The sequence below is a fragment of the Podarcis gaigeae genome (genome assembly GCF_964106915.1).
Source record: "Podarcis gaigeae genome assembly, chromosome: 2".
In the NCBI taxonomy this organism is placed as follows: Eukaryota; Metazoa; Chordata; class Lepidosauria; order Squamata; family Lacertidae; genus Podarcis; species Podarcis gaigeae.
The window spans coordinates 22,379,230-22,394,970 of NC_139679.1; positions in this window are offsets into that span (position 1 = coordinate 22,379,230).

Here is a 15,741-nt window from a genome sequence, read left to right on the forward strand (position 1 = left end):
GGAAATGATGTAACTCAGTGGTAGAGCATCTGCTTTGCTTGCAGAAGGTCCTCTGTTTGGTCCTCAACATCTCCAGGTAAGGCTGTTTTGCACTATAATTCCCATCATCCCTGACCACTTGTCATGCTAGCTAGGGATGATGGGAATTGTAGTCCAAAAGCAGTTGGAGGCCCAAGTTTGGGAAACCATGGTGTAGACTATACTGCGGTAGATGAGCCAACGGTCTGAATCATCAGTATAAGGCAGCTTCCTATGTTTATCTTATTCTCGGCCACAGGTGGCTAACCTGTGGGCCCTGCTCTCTCGGCCTTATGATTCTTGATCTTTAAACCCAGCAGCCCTTCAAATACAGTGGTACTTCGGGTTACATACGCTTCAGGTTACATTCGCTTCAGGGTACACACTCCGCTAACCCAGAAATAGTGCTTCAGGTTAAGAATTTTGCTTCAGAATAAGAACAGAAATCGTGCTCCGGCGGCGCGGCAGCAGCAGGAGGCCCCATTAGCTAAAGTGGTGCTTCAGGTTAAGAACAGTTTCAGGTTAAGAACGGACTTCCGGAATGAATTAAGTACGGTACTTAACCCGAGGTACCACTGTATAGGGCCGCCACCCACATGTCCTTTGTAAAGACAGACACTTGGTCCGCCGTCCTAATCTGCTGAGGTCTTTGAGAAGCCCCTGCTCTGTGCCCCATGCCACTAAAGGCAAAAGGTAAAGGACCCCTGGATGGTGAGGTCCATTCAAAGGCAACTATGGGGTTGTGGTGTTCATCTCACTTTCAGGCTGAGGGAGTTGGTGTTTGTCCACTGACAGCTTTCCGGGTCATGTGGCCAGCATGACTAAACTGCTTCTGGACACCATGACAGAAACCAGAGTGAAACCAGAGCACACAGAAACGCCATTTACCTTCCTGTCACAGCGGTACCTATTTATCTACTTGGACTTGTGTGCTTTTGAACTGCTAGGTTGGCAGGAGCTGGGACAGAGCAACGGGAGCTCACTCTGTTGTGGGGATTTGAACCGCCGACCTTCTGGTTGGCAAGCCCAAGAGGCTCAGTGGTTTAGACTCACAAGGGCAGCTGGCGGGTTTGCCGGACAAGGCTTTCTTGCTTGCAGTGCCTAACCTGTGGGGCTGATCCCCCCCCGCCCCCCTGTGATGGTTCAATGCCTGGTTAAGACTGCTTTATTTCAGTGTGCTTTCGGTTCATTTGCCATGTGGTTCCCAGACGATTTTATTACACTGGCTTTGATTTCGTTGCTGCTGTTTTAAATTACTTGGCTTGTTTTGTAAATTGTCCTTTTTATTAATGTGCTTTAAATGACTGTTCGCTGCCTTTGGGGCAGACTGTCAAACAGAAAGGCAGGATAGCCCTGCTTTAAGAAAAACAAATAGAGATACTTGCCAGGTTAGAAACAGTGCACAAATTTTGGCTTCCGTGTCCTTCTAATGGCCACCCTTTCCCCCATTCTAATCCTGAAAGTGTGTTTGGGAAACCGTGAAAGCAAGAGGTTCTATTCTGCTGACTGGGTTGACTTTGCAATAACTGACCCTGCCTGGGTTTACGCTGGAGTAACACTTGATGGGATCACTGTGCATAAACCTCTACTGGAGCAAATTGCTATTGGCCAGTTGTAACAGAACAGACTGTACACTTTAATTGTTAATCTAGATGAAAGAGGTATTTGTTTGTAGTGTGTGATATTAGGAGCAATAATCATGTACAGTGGTACCTCCGGTTACAGACGCTTCAGGTTACAGACGCTTCAGGTTACAGAGTCCACTAACGCAGAAATAGTAACTCGGGTTAAGAACTTTGCTTCAGGATGAGAACAGAAATCGTGCTCTGGCGGCGCAGCAGCAGGAGGCGGCCCCATTAGCTAAAGTGGTGCTTCAGGTTAAGAACAGTTTCAGGTTAAGAACGGACCTCCGGAACGAATCAAGTACTTAACCTGAGGTACCACTGTATATCTATACTTTATGCATTAAAGGTGGAAGCTTCAGCCTCCTTCACCTAAGTAACCTAATTTTTGCAGCCTAAGACACAAAATGAGCAGAGGGGTTTATAGTTCCTTAATTTACTTTATTTATTCTGCTATTCATGAGGATTTTTTAAAAACCTCGTAACTAAGGTCTGATCACTGGACATCCTAGGTAGCTTATTGTCTGGCTTTTGAAATGTAACCAGCCTTTGTTTGTAGCTAAAGGAGCTAGAAGTCTGTCTGTCTTTTCTTTTCTTTTAAAGCGGAAGTTCAGATTCTCCAACCACTGCCAAATTCTCTGCTTCTGCAGAAATGTGCAGTACACCCATCTCTTGTGATCGTCCTCCACACAAGTACAGTTAGTAATAAAAGTCGCTTCAGAACAAGGTCTGGGTCCATTGCTCACACAAGAGCCTGTTTCAGATAGAGAGGTCTTGGGTTTATTAGAATTGTCCCCGTCCCACTGGCAATTAAATAATCTAAGGAGTCTTGAGCAGCAACAGAAGTGGAGGCAAGTTTGATCTACACATCAGCAAAAGAAGACAGAGTGACAAGGTCGGGGGTGTTCTCTCGCTGTGTACCTGCTTCTCCAGTACCATCTCCTACTCTTGTGTAGGCGAGCACCCGACCTATTAAGCAGAGTCTTTGTCTCCAGAACAGCATGTGTGGGATGGGCGGTGAAAATACTTTCTGGGTACAATGGGAAGGTAAAAAAAAATGAGGCAGGGAAAGAAGATGGAATCAGGAGGAGAGAGAAGCGGCCAAGCAGTCTAAAAGTGCTCATTTCTGAATTCCTCCTTCAGGTTCCATGGAGAACCCTAACTTTCATTTTTTTAAAAAATGTATGCGTTTCTAGCCCTCATGGTAGAAAATGAGGAGGTAGCTATGAAAATGTTATGCTGAGGGAGAGGCGAGTAAAAAAAAAAAAAAAAAGCAAAACAGAAACCGTGGCAGTTTGAAAGATAATTCAGATCCATTCATTAAAACTTTCAAATGCCTGACTGTTCTTTTCCATGTCTGAAAAACGTTAGGTCCTTCTAGGAAAATCAAGCAACAAAGACGTAATGCTGCTGCGGGTGTGTGTGTGTGTGCGTGTGTGTGTGTGTGTGTGTGTGTGTGTGTGTGTTTTTCTCTCTCTCTCTGCAGGAACCACACACTTTCTCTAAAGAATAAAATGTTTCTCTTTTGCAATCCAAGACTTTAATGGATACTGCATTCTTTCTCCAGGCCAGCATTCAAAATGCTTATGTGCTTTTCACTGGGGAAAATGTGGTTCATTCAGAGCCACTGTGATTTGAAGTGCCAGAATGTAGTTCTATGGTGTCATGGGGCTACTATTAGACAGAGTTTGTGAGTCCCCTGATGATGGGCAACCCAGGTACCCCAGCCCCATTTTGCCTCCTTCTCCCCTTCTCAACAGGTGAGAGCAATTCTCTTGTAATACTCAGGGTTAAACCCCTGTCAGTTCCGGGTAGCATTAGTAAAGTTTCCTGTTTGAAAACACTGATACACTGATCAGCCACTGCCAGGAAGTATAGACAACACTCGACTAGATAGGCTGTGGGGGATTTTTTTGGATGTATAATTTATTTACCAGTGCAGGCCTCTGCAAAGTCTACTCAGGAGTAAGTACCATTGAGTTCAATGGGTTGCAGACTGAACCAAAGAAGCTTACAAAAAACATATAGCATTTTATAAAATCAGATACTTTGATCCCCCTCTGCATGGGCTCAGATATTTACATGGACCTCTTAAGAGGAAGAATGCATTCACAGAGAAGTTTCATGCGCCAAATTTCTGCTCATCACACAGCTGTTAAAGCAGTAAAAAGTAAGGGAGGTGGAATTGACATTACAACATTCTGACACCTGCTAAAACTGTTTTCATACATTTATATCACATTAAATAATGGAATAACTGTCCTTCAAGTTGTTCATTACCCAGAAGATTTTAATTATTGTGCTGAAAGCAAAAAAGGAATAAGAGGAATGGTCTTCTTATAGACTGCATATAGGGCTGGTCTCTTATGTATGAGGTTGGTTAAATAGTGGAAACAGAAAGTAAATGGGAAACCCTCACAATGAAGGGAGTTAAACAGTTGGGTTCCCCCACCCCAAGTCACATACAAGGGCTGGTTTTTTTTTAATTAAATATAATTATGCATAGCTAGGACTGACCAGTGATGCAGCAAATTTGCAGGTTTGCAGAGGACACCAAATTATTGCAACCAAATTGGTTGCAAAGAACACTAAAAGGATCTCTCCAAGTAAGATGAATGGGCTAACTGGCAATAAAGATTCAATGTATTTTATTTGTTTATTGAATTTGTATATTGTCCTTCATCTTTAGATCTCAGGGTGGTTCACAATACAAATGGTAATGTAAGTGAAAAATGAAGCACTTATGGGTAAAATAATAACATTAATAGAGATCTAAACGGAACTGGGGGTTAGGATCCAGGGCGCAGAGCCTGGGTTCATGTGGATAGTTCACCAACATTTTCCTACTTCTCTCATACTTCCAGAGCACAGGTTTGGCCCAACGAAACTGCCTGGTGGGAGAGCCAGGACAAACAGAACAAAGTAAGAGACACCTTACTTTCACCCAAATTTCACCCAAATACACAATTATTTTATGGATTATGCTATCATAAAACATCCTGGTGGCCGCTATCTTAGATACGAGTGAGAGATGGTTATACCGATTTGTGGAGGGTGAGTCTATCAACAGAGGCTTAGAAATAGGCAGTATTCTGGGAGATTAAAGGTAAAGGGACCCCTGACCATTAGGTTCAGTCGCGGACGACTCTGGGGTTGCAGCGCTCATCTTGCTTTACTGGCTGAGGGAGCCGGCGTACAGCTTCCGGGTCATGTGGCCAGCATGACTAAGCCACTTCTGGCGAACCAGAGCAGCGCACGGAAAAGCCTTTACCTTCCCACTGGAGCAGTACCTATTTATCTACTTGCACTTTGATGTGCTTTCAAACTGCTAGGTTGGCAGGAGCAGGGACTGAGCAACAGGAGCTCACCCCGTCGCGGCGATTCAAACCGCTGACCTTCTGATCAGCAAGCAAGCCCTAGGCTCTGTGGTTTAGACCACAGCGCCACCCGTGTCCCTGGGAGATTACGTTGAGCTAAAGATGATGTTGAAGTTCATGTTTCAAACACACACACACACATACCACAAAACAAAACAAAAAAGAGGCCTGCCTTTCATGAATAACGGAATTGGAAGCACCACTGAACTAAATGAAGTTTACTTCCGGGTAACTATGCACAAGATTACAAAATACATTGGATATTATGCTATGTACTGACACTGCTTTGAGATCTGTGAATATGCCCTATTCTAATTCATAGTTAGCATAGGCCTCCCCCCCTTTTTTATCTTTTGGAGTGCAGAATTATTATCTGTGCTGCTTTTAATAGTTCCACCCCTTCCGCCCACAACAACAGTGATTTTGGGGAGAAGGGATAGAAAACTCCAAGAGTATTTCGGGCCACTTTAAGCACTTTCATGAGCTTTCATTATCTAAGTGAACAAAACATAGTTTAAAAGCCTGATGCACTGACAATTATTGTTGTGCTTACAGGCAGACTGGCTGTGAAAGGATATGAGAACAGATATATGTGAATAAAAAAAGGCACCTGCATTTAAAAGCAACAGAAGTAGCAATTGGAGTTGGAAATAGAAAAAGGTCTATCTGTATTCAAGAGTGCACACACAGACACACACACATCAAAATCTTCTTTGCTAAAGCTTAGTAGGTTAAAAAACACACCAACCCGACAGTATTTAACCTTCTCCCAATTCCTAAACATGAAGAAAATGTCACTTGTACTGAGTGACACATCATATTCCAGGTGATAACTGCTTTTAGAGATGCTGTTATTTCTATGGCACTGGCAATATTTGCAGCGCTCTACAGAACAAGTTAATCAAAGGAAAGCGAGGTTAGAAAGGGTATAAAAGTATCGGGAGGCTGTGTAGGGATGCAGCTACAAGCTTGGTTTCTTTAAAGTGACTAAAAGTCCAATCTTACGGCGACAGAAGGTAATGGAATATGCAGAAATAGCCAAACTAACAAGGAAAATTTGACAACAGGGCGAGGAAACATTTCAAAAAGTATGGGAAAAAATTATGTTGTATATAGGAAAGATAAGATGAAATAGTAAAACCAGTAGAATTGGAAACAAACCTCATAACAGGAAATATTAAGAAAAGAATTGTATAAACATGAGGACTTATTTTTTTCTGGGGGGGTGTGATGCAGGGGTAAGCATACCCCTAAACATTTTGTGAATCTTTGTACAGTGGTACCTCAGGTTACATACACTTCAGGTTACATACGCTTCAGGTTACAGACTCTGCTAACCCAGAAATAGTGCTTCAGGTTAAGAACTTTGCTTCAGGATGAGAACAGAAATTGTGCTCCAGTGGCACGGCAGCAGCAAGACGTCCCATTAGCTGAAGTGGTGCTTCAGGTTAAGAACAGTTTCAGCTTATGTACGGACCTCCGGAATGAATTAAGTACTTAACCTGAGGTACCACTGTACTTTTGTCCATTTACTGTATTTATTTTTCCCAATTTGAACTATAAAATGATGATTTTCTTGGGTCAAAATGAGAGTACCCCTAAATATTTTTTAAAGGAAAAAAAAGCACTGAACGTTTATGATTGCATTGTTATAATTTTATACTTGTAAAATCAAATAAATATTATTTTTTTAAAAAAACAACATAATAAAACCTTGAACCTTAAAAGAGCTTCCCTATACAGTACTCCTAACACGCTATGCTTTTGTTACTCAATTGTCACCGATTCACCAATTGTGATCTTAAAATACAGCACCAGACTTGCAGCCTCTTACAGCAGAACACAATGCCCAGCTATATTAATACACAGCAGATTTCAGAATTAAATTTCCCCCCCGTTTTACACCATGTACCTGGCTCTTACCTATTAAGGAAGCACACCAAGGCCTTGTGCTTTCTGGACTTGATAATGCACCAAGAGATAAGAGATCGGTTCTGAGAAAAACTTAGCAGCGAAGTTTAGACGGTGATTGACTCCAGCAATAAATTGAAGTAAGTTATCTCTCTGCCCCAGCTCAAGTCATTCGGCCCGGAGAATATCTCTTTTCCTAATCTCGGCCAAATTTGGATCTTGTAACCTCAAGGGTTTAATAAGAAGTTATTTTAATTAGAAGCTATTGAGGGATAAATATTCTCCCTGGTTTAACAGGGCTGCCACCTTTCTCAGTAATGGAGAGATTCATAACGGGTAACAGCTGAGGCTTTTCCCCCAAGAAAGAAGTTCATTAGTGGAAAAAGCTTCAGCTGTGACAAGTGCAGGAACCTGACACAGAAAAAGGTAGCACCTCTAACTGTTCCAAAACCTGGGATGTGAAGGCCCAGGATGTAGGGTTGCCATATTTCAAAAAGTGAATATCCGGACACAAAAAATGTTGAGATTTTAATTAATTTTTAAAGTTGCTGAGCTTTTTGGGGGGGGGGCAAAGTTGTTTTAGAGGCGATTTAGAGGACGATTTAGAGAACAATTTAGAGAAGCGTCCTGGTTTCTGATTTGATCCCAGAATGTCCTGCTTTTCCTCAGGATGTCCCTATTTTCATTGGAGAAAGGTTGGAGGGTATGGAGTTATCTGACCCCTGAGCTCTCTGAAGGCAATCCTGTATAGTAAAGTGTTTTTATTATGTTCTTATATATGTTGGAAGCTGCCCGGAGTGGCTGGGGCAACTCAGTGTGTGGGGTACAAATATTAAAATTATCACTGTGGAATGGGACGTCCCTATGTTGGAGGGGATGCAGACCCACACAACTTGTGACCGACCATGCTAGCTATAAACCACCAGTCCTATGTCTTGCTTGTGAGGTGTTTGTCACGCAAACTCCAGCCTGCTGAAATTCACAACCATTCAGAGGTGCAGGAATCCTCTCTTGCATCTGGCCATGTTAGTCCAAAGTTGTGCGTTTGTTTGTTTGTTTATGCTTTTCTGTTATATCTCATTGTCAACACATACTATATTATAGGGATACATAAAATAAGGTTGGAGCGTAGATATGAATAATAATAACAACAATTATTATTATTATTATTTTATTTTATTTATACCCTGCCCTCCCCTGCCAAGACCGGGCTCAGGGCGGCTAACACCAGGTATAAAAACAATTTATTAAAATACAACTTAAAAACAAGATTAAAATACAACATTAATATGCAGCCTCATTTCAGAAGAAACTCAAATCAAAAACTTTTTGGGGGATGAAAACATCAAATCTTCACTAAGGCCAACTGTCCACACTGGTCCTACGTGGGCCAGAAAAAACCCAGGGAAGTCCCCAAATAGGAGTTCCATTACAGGAGGAGAAAGGAAAAAGGAAAGAGGGGGAGGGGATCAAGTTGATTCCAAGCCAAAGGCCAGGCAGAACAACTCTGTCTTACAGGCCCTGCGGCAAGAAATCAGATCCTGCAGGGCCCTGGTCTCATGAGACAGAGCGTTCCACCAGGCCGGAGCCAGAGTTGAGAAGGCCCTGCCTCTGGTTGAGGCTAATCTGACTTCCTTAGGGCCCGGGACCTCTAGGGTGTTGCTATTTATGGACCTTGAGGCTCTCCGTGGGGCATACCGGGAGAGGTGGTCCCATAGGTACGAGGGTCCTAGGCCCTGAAGGGCTTTAAAGGTCAAAACCAGCACCTTAAATTTGACCCATAGTAATAGCAACATATCTATAGTCTTCCAAGATTATTTAAATCCACTTTATCTTGAATTAAACTTCCCTTCCACTCTTTCCATGGTTTCCTGTTTACTATAGAACATCTTAAGGCAGCCCTGTTCAGGGAAGTTTGGAATGTGTGACATCTTAGTGTAATTTTGGTCTTTGTGGAAGCCGCCCAGAGTGGCTGAGGAAACCCAGCCAGATGGGCGAGGTACAAATAATAAATTATTATTATTATTTAACTGCGTTTTCTTACTCTACTAAACGACTCAGCACCTCAATACCTCAAGGACTGCCTCTTCCCATATGAATCTACCCAGTCCTTGAGGTCATCTTCTGCGACCCTCCTTCGTGTGCCTTTTCCTTGAGAGGTCCAGAGGGTGGCAACACAAAACGGGCCTTCTCTGCAGTGGCCCCCTGTCTGTGGAATGCTCTCCTCAGGAAAGTTCGCCAGTTTCCATTTTAACCAGGCCTTTGGTTGATCAGATTGACATCCAATACCCTTTTATAATGTGGCCTTTTTGGGGAGGGTGTTATTGGGTTACTGCTTTTGGTTTGATTTTATATGTTGTGGTCTTGTTGTGAACCGCCTTGAGACCTCTGGGTATAGGGCGGTGCATAAGTTGAATAAATACTACTAAATTATTTTCATGGTCTTACATAATCTCATGTACTGCTGAGTATTTTTTCAGCCTGTTATAATTATTTTCTTGTTATAATATTTTTCCGTATATAATATCCAGTCCTCCTTCAGTCTCTTACCCTCTTTATTTCTTAATCTGTCTGTCATACTGGCTAGTTCTATGTATTCTGATATTTTGACAGGCCATTCTTCTCTCAATGGTACTGTATCTGTTCTCCATTTTTTGTGCAAATAGAACCCGAGTCTCATGTACACCCATAATATTATTTGTTTCTTTGGGATTTCTGTCGTTACTATTCCCAGAAGAAAAACTTCTGGATTTGGGGGGAACGCTCTTTTAAACAGGGACACGGGTGGCGCTGTGGGTTAAACCACAGAGCCTAGGACTTGCTGATCAGGAGGTCGGCGGTTCGAATCCCCATGACGGGGTGAGCTCCCATTGCTCGGTCCCTGCTCCTGCCAACCTAGCAGTTCGAAAGCACGTCAAAGTGCAAGTAGATAAATAGGTACCGCTCCGGCGGGAAGGTAAATGGTGTTTGCGTGCGCTCATCTGGTTCACCAGAAGCGGCTTAGTCATGCTGGCCACAGGACCCAGAAGCTGTACCCCGGCTCCCTCAGCCAATAAAGCGAGATGACCCCAAAGTCGGCCACGACTGGACCTAATGGTCCGGGGTCCCTTTACTCTTTTAAACATTTTCTTAAGCTCATTATACACCATGTCCCAAAATTCTGTTTTTTTTCTTACACAAACGCCATAAATGATAGAATGGAGCAACTGTGGTGTATTTATAGGAGACACACACGCCGGGCTTTGCCAAGCTGGCAATTTTTACACCGGAGTTGCATGAAGAGTCCTAGCCCCCCAATCCATGCACGCAATTGTCCTGGCTCAAACCACTCGTGTAAATAGGAAGCTCTGCTCAGCGCCTCCATCTTCCTTGTGGGTTCACCCCAGGGCTTCTTTCTCTCCGGTCCCAGCACAACAAAATGACAGCCCTCTTTCCTCCAATGCCTTTCTTGACTCTGTAAATTTTAGTGGGAGTGACAGGCCTAACAGAGAGAGATGGGAAGGTGTCTAGGAAACTTGGCTAGAAGCGGGGGGGGGGGGGGTGCGCGCTTCGCTTGCCGGCAAACCCACTGACTCAGCACTCCCCGGGGCACTGTCACTATGCGAAGAATAATAATTTAAAAAGTAATTCGCTCTGTTTGCTCAATTGGTTATCAGGGGGAGGAGGGAACTAGGGTTTGGCCGTTCTGAGAGTGCGGCTGTGCTAACATGGCAACTCATGGCTATACCTCAGCATCAGTAGGCTTACATGCCTTCCAACATTCCTCTGATGAAAATAGGGGTGTCAATAATAATAATAATTATTAAATAGTGGGTGGACATAGTAGACGACACAGAGATTTCTCCAAGTAGTTCTTTATAAGTAAGCTGGAACTGAACTGAACAGCAAATAGCTTAGCCGGCCTGCTTTTACAGGTGGCTGTCAACATTGTAACAACAACAACCCAGGGTTTCCCGCCTAACTTACCATATTTTTTGCTCTATAAGACTCAGTTTTTCCCTCCTAAAAAGTAAGGGGAAATGTGTGTGCGTCTTATGGAGCGAATGCAGGCTGCGCAGCTATCCCAGAAGGCAGCTATCCCAGAAACCACAACAGCAAGAGGGATCGCTGCACAGCGACCCCTCTTGCTGTTCTGGCTTCTGGGATTCAGAATATTTTCTTGTTTTCCTCCTCCAAAAACTAGGTGTGTCTTATGGTCTGGTGCGTCTTATAGAGCGAAAAATACAGTAACTGACGTGGACCTGAGTGAAAACTATACATACAATACCCCTGGTGGCCAGGATGAGAACTTCAATGCATAACAATAATAATATCCTGACATGGTTGCCCCAGCCACTCTGGGCTGCTTCCAACATATATAGAAACATAAAAAACCTTTAAAAAGCTTCCCTTTGCAGTATTCCAAATACGCTTTGGTTTTGTTACTTAATTGTTGCCAATTCACCAATAGTGATCTTAAAACACAGCACCAGATTTGCAGGTCTCTTACAGCAGAATACAATGCCCTGCTGTATTAATACGCAGCAGATTTCAGATTTAAATTTTCCTCAGTTATACACTCGTATCTTATTAAGGAAGCACATCGAGGCCTCATGCTTCCTGGACTTCATAATCCACCAGGAGATAATAAAACCTTAAACATTTTTAAAAAATGGTCGGCCAATTGGTGCCAAAGAAGGATAGAACATTCTTTATGTACTCTACAACAGCAGCAAGAATACTCATTGCAAAGTATTGGAAGACAGATTTACCCACCGTTGAAGAATGGCAGATGAAAGTTATAGACTATATGGGACTGGCAGAAATGACTGGCAGAATCCGAGACCAGGGAAAAGAGATGGCGGAAGAAGAATGGAAGAAATTTAAGGATTATCTTAAGAAATACTGTAAAATCATTGAATGGTAGAACGATGTTGATTTAGAAATTAAGGGGTTTTCAGCTGTAATGATTAGGTATTAAGAAAAGAAAGATTAAAAATTAAATAGAAATTAGGGGAAGGATTTACTGAATTGAATTAATTAGAGATTGGAATACAGAGAGGGGAGGTATGAGGAGGTCGGGAAAGTAAGTTTTATGAATATAAGGGATTGAAATTATACTTGTTATTGTATGTGTTTTGTGTGTTTTGTATGTATTCTTTCTTTTTTCTTTTTTCTCTTTTTTCTTGTTTTTTCTATTTTAGATAACTTTGAAAACTTTAATAAATATTTTATTAAAAAAACCAAAAAAACACACATTTTTTTTAAAAAAAACCTTCCCTATATATACAGGGATGTCCTCTAAAGGTTGTATAGTTACTTATCTCCTTAGGTCGGGAGTTGCATAACTCCATCCCTTCCAACATTTCTCTGACGAAAATAGGGGCGTCTTAAGGAAAAGTGGAACATTCCGGGATCAAATCAGAAATCAGGACAACTTCTCTAAATCCGGGACTGTCCCTGGAAAATAGGGACCCTTGGAGGGTCTGGGCTTACACACACATTCACATGGGTGGGTGCACACTAGAATCAAGGTGTGGCTGCTCGCCCTCCCAGAGGTTCAACATTTAAGGACCCTGCCGGAAAAGGCAGCTAGACAACGATGAATTGCAATGTTAGCGACATTAACAATAAAGCAACAAGCAAGGGATAAAATAGGGACAGGAGTTTACCAAATAGGGACTTGTCTGTGGCATAAGAACATGAGAAGAGGCCTGCAGGATCAGGCCCCTAGCCAATCCAGCTCAGCAGGGCTGTCTTAAGCATGTCTTGTGTGTGGTGCAAAGCTCCCTCTGGAGCTCCCCTGCGTTCCCCAGATTTTTAGGGAGGACAGCGCTGCCGGTGGGGCTGGAGGAGGCGGCCAGCGGCTGGAGGGCAGCTCCTCTGGCGGGGAAGAGGCAGAGGCTGGATGCGGCACCTCCCAGCTCAGCTGGCTTCTTTGTGCTGCAGTGGCCACGGCAGACAGAGGCTCTGGGCGCGGCACTGCTTTGGCGCAGCATGGCGGAAGCGGGCGAGGGCAGGGAGCTGATGCCAGGAGGCACCACGTCCAGCCTCCGCCACTTCCCTGGCACCCTCCAGAACTTGCCGCCCCGGCGTCCCGCGCCACTAACCTCTATGGGTAAGACGGCCCTGTAGCTTAGCATTCTGTACCCACAAGTGCCTGTCTGTGGGAAACCCTCTCCCCTCCTGTGGTTTCTAGCAACTGGTATTCAGAAATACAGTGCAAATGCACGCTGGTGAAAAAAACGGGAAACTGGAAAGGCAGGTTTTATTTTTATTTTTTAAAGATATTTATTAAAGTTTTACAAAGAGAAAGAAATTACAGAATAAAAAAGAAGGAAAAAGAAAAATAAAAAGTACAAAAATACATAGAAAAAATACAAAATACAGAAAAAATAGATAGAAAACAGTTAAAAACAAATCAATCTTTTCATATCTTATATTTCATTTACCTGTTTCCCTGACCTCCTCACACCTCCCTTTTTTGTATTCCAGTTCGCATGGTTGATTCAGCAAATCCTTACCCTCTTTGCTTTTATCTTAATTCTATATCTTAACAAATTATAACTTTATATTTTCATCCGTTATCAATCCATTTTTTACATATTCTTTTTAACCTTGCTGCTAAGACCACTTCATTTCAATGGAAAGCCAGGTTTTAATGCCCACTTAGGAATTAATCACACAATGTGATTTTGAGGAACCCTGTACTTGCAGTCAGAACTAGCTCACAGGGCCAGCTGTTGTTCTGAGCTCCTTGGTATATTTACGTTATTTTATTCATTTATTAAATTTCTATACCGCCTTTCATTCAAGGAGCACAGGGCAGTTTGCAACATGAAAGCACAAAAAATGCATGCCACAGTAACAAACAAAAACAATACCCCACCCTGTTTAAAAGGACATATATTGATGAGCACATTCAAACCCTCCCTGCATATGCAGAACCTGTGGCTTTAGGAATGCCCTCTTTTTTAAAAACAAAACAAAACACCAAAATATTCAGTGGCTGTTATTTCTATTCTGCTTTTGTACAAATAAGCTTATTCTTAGCTTTTGTGTATGAGTTTTTACTGTGTTTAACACACAAGCAGTCCTGAAAATAGGCTTGGAGGACAGAGTCTAAATCTTTACAGTGAAATAAAGTAAGTAACCTCTTATCTGCTGACATTTTGAAATTAAGTACAAAATGGAGGGACACGTCTCTTTAAAAACGAAACCCAAATTCACCCCTCACCTTTTGTTCCAGAAGGTACAGTCTGCATCAAATTAATGAGTTCTGCTTACTGCTTTGAAATAAAGAAAAAAAACACCACACCATCCACACACCTTTGATCTTTTCCACATGCTGTTACGGTACATGATTAAATGCTAGTTAAGAGACTTCTATTCAGTCAAATTCTTATCTGAATAGTTTGTGTTCTCTAAACCTCCTTAAGATATTATTGTCTGTGCAATGGAAGACATGTCAAGGAAGTTTGCTTTTTAAAAAGTGTGTAATAATGTGACGGAACGCGGGTGGCGCTGTGGGTTAAACCACAGAGCCTAGGACTTGCCGATCAAAAGGTCGGCAGTTTGAATCGCCACGACGGGGTGAGCTCCCGTTGGTTGGTCCCAGCTCCTGCCAACCTAGCAGTTTGAAAGCACACCAGTGCAACTAGATAAATAGGTACTGCTCTGGCGGGAAGGTAAACGGCGTTTCCGTGCGCTGCTCTGGTTCGCCAGAAGCAGCTTGGTCATGCTGGCCACATGACCCGGAAACTGTACACCGGCTCCTTCGGCAATAAAGCGAGATGAGCGCCGCAACCCCAGAGTCAGCCACGACTGGACCTAATGGTCAGGGGTCCCTTTACCTTTAATAATGTGACAGTGGGGCTTGTCGCTACCCCATTTGCCCCCCTGCTACTGTGGGGTAAAATGAAAGTATGCTACTTGCTGCAGCAGGTGGAAAGTCAGTCTCTCTCTCTCTCTCTCTCTCTCTCTCTCTCTCTCTCTCTCTCTCTCTGTGTGTGTGTGTGTGTGTGTGTGTGTACTGTATAAAAAGGATTGCAAAAGGAGTGGAACAGGAAAAGCTGCTGCAGAACTGTTAACAATGGATTTTGGAGGGGGGGTCGCCTGCTTAGGTTTTTGCAGCGTAACCAACTTTCACGGCACCTTAAAGCTGAGGGATTCCTGCCCCCCTCTGCCACATTCCCTTAGGTGCTGCATGCCAGTGAGCAAGGAAGGCCAGGGGGAAAGTGGGTGGAGCAACGGACGGGAGTCTTACTTTCTACAGTCAAGCTGACAGATAAAAACGTCAGAGGTTTCTGCACTCACCCTTCTCTCACTTTAGCTTCCCCCTCGCATCAAGGAATCCTGGGAACCAAAGTTTGAGAATTTTAGCTCTGTGACAAGCATACTGCAGCGCATGTGCTCTGCCATTGAACTGTTCTCCTCACCACTTCATGTTATGATAAAGGTAGAGGTAAAGGGACCCCTGACCATTAGGTCCAGTCACGGACAACTCTGGGGTTGTGGTGCTCATCTCGCTATACTGGCCGAGGGAGCCGGTGTACAGCTTCTGGGTCATGTGGCCAGCATGACTAAGCCGCTTCTGGCGAACCAGAGCAGCGCACGGAAACGCCGTATACCTTTCCACTGGAGCGGTACCTATTTATCTACTAGCACTTTGACGTGATATCGAACTGCTAGGTTGGCAGGAGCAGGGACCGAGCAACGGGAGCTCACCCCGTCGCGGGGATTCGAACCACCGACCTTCTGATTGGCAAGTCCTAGGCTCTGTGGTTTAACCCACAGCGCCACCCGCTTCCCTTACATGTTATGATAGATCGCAA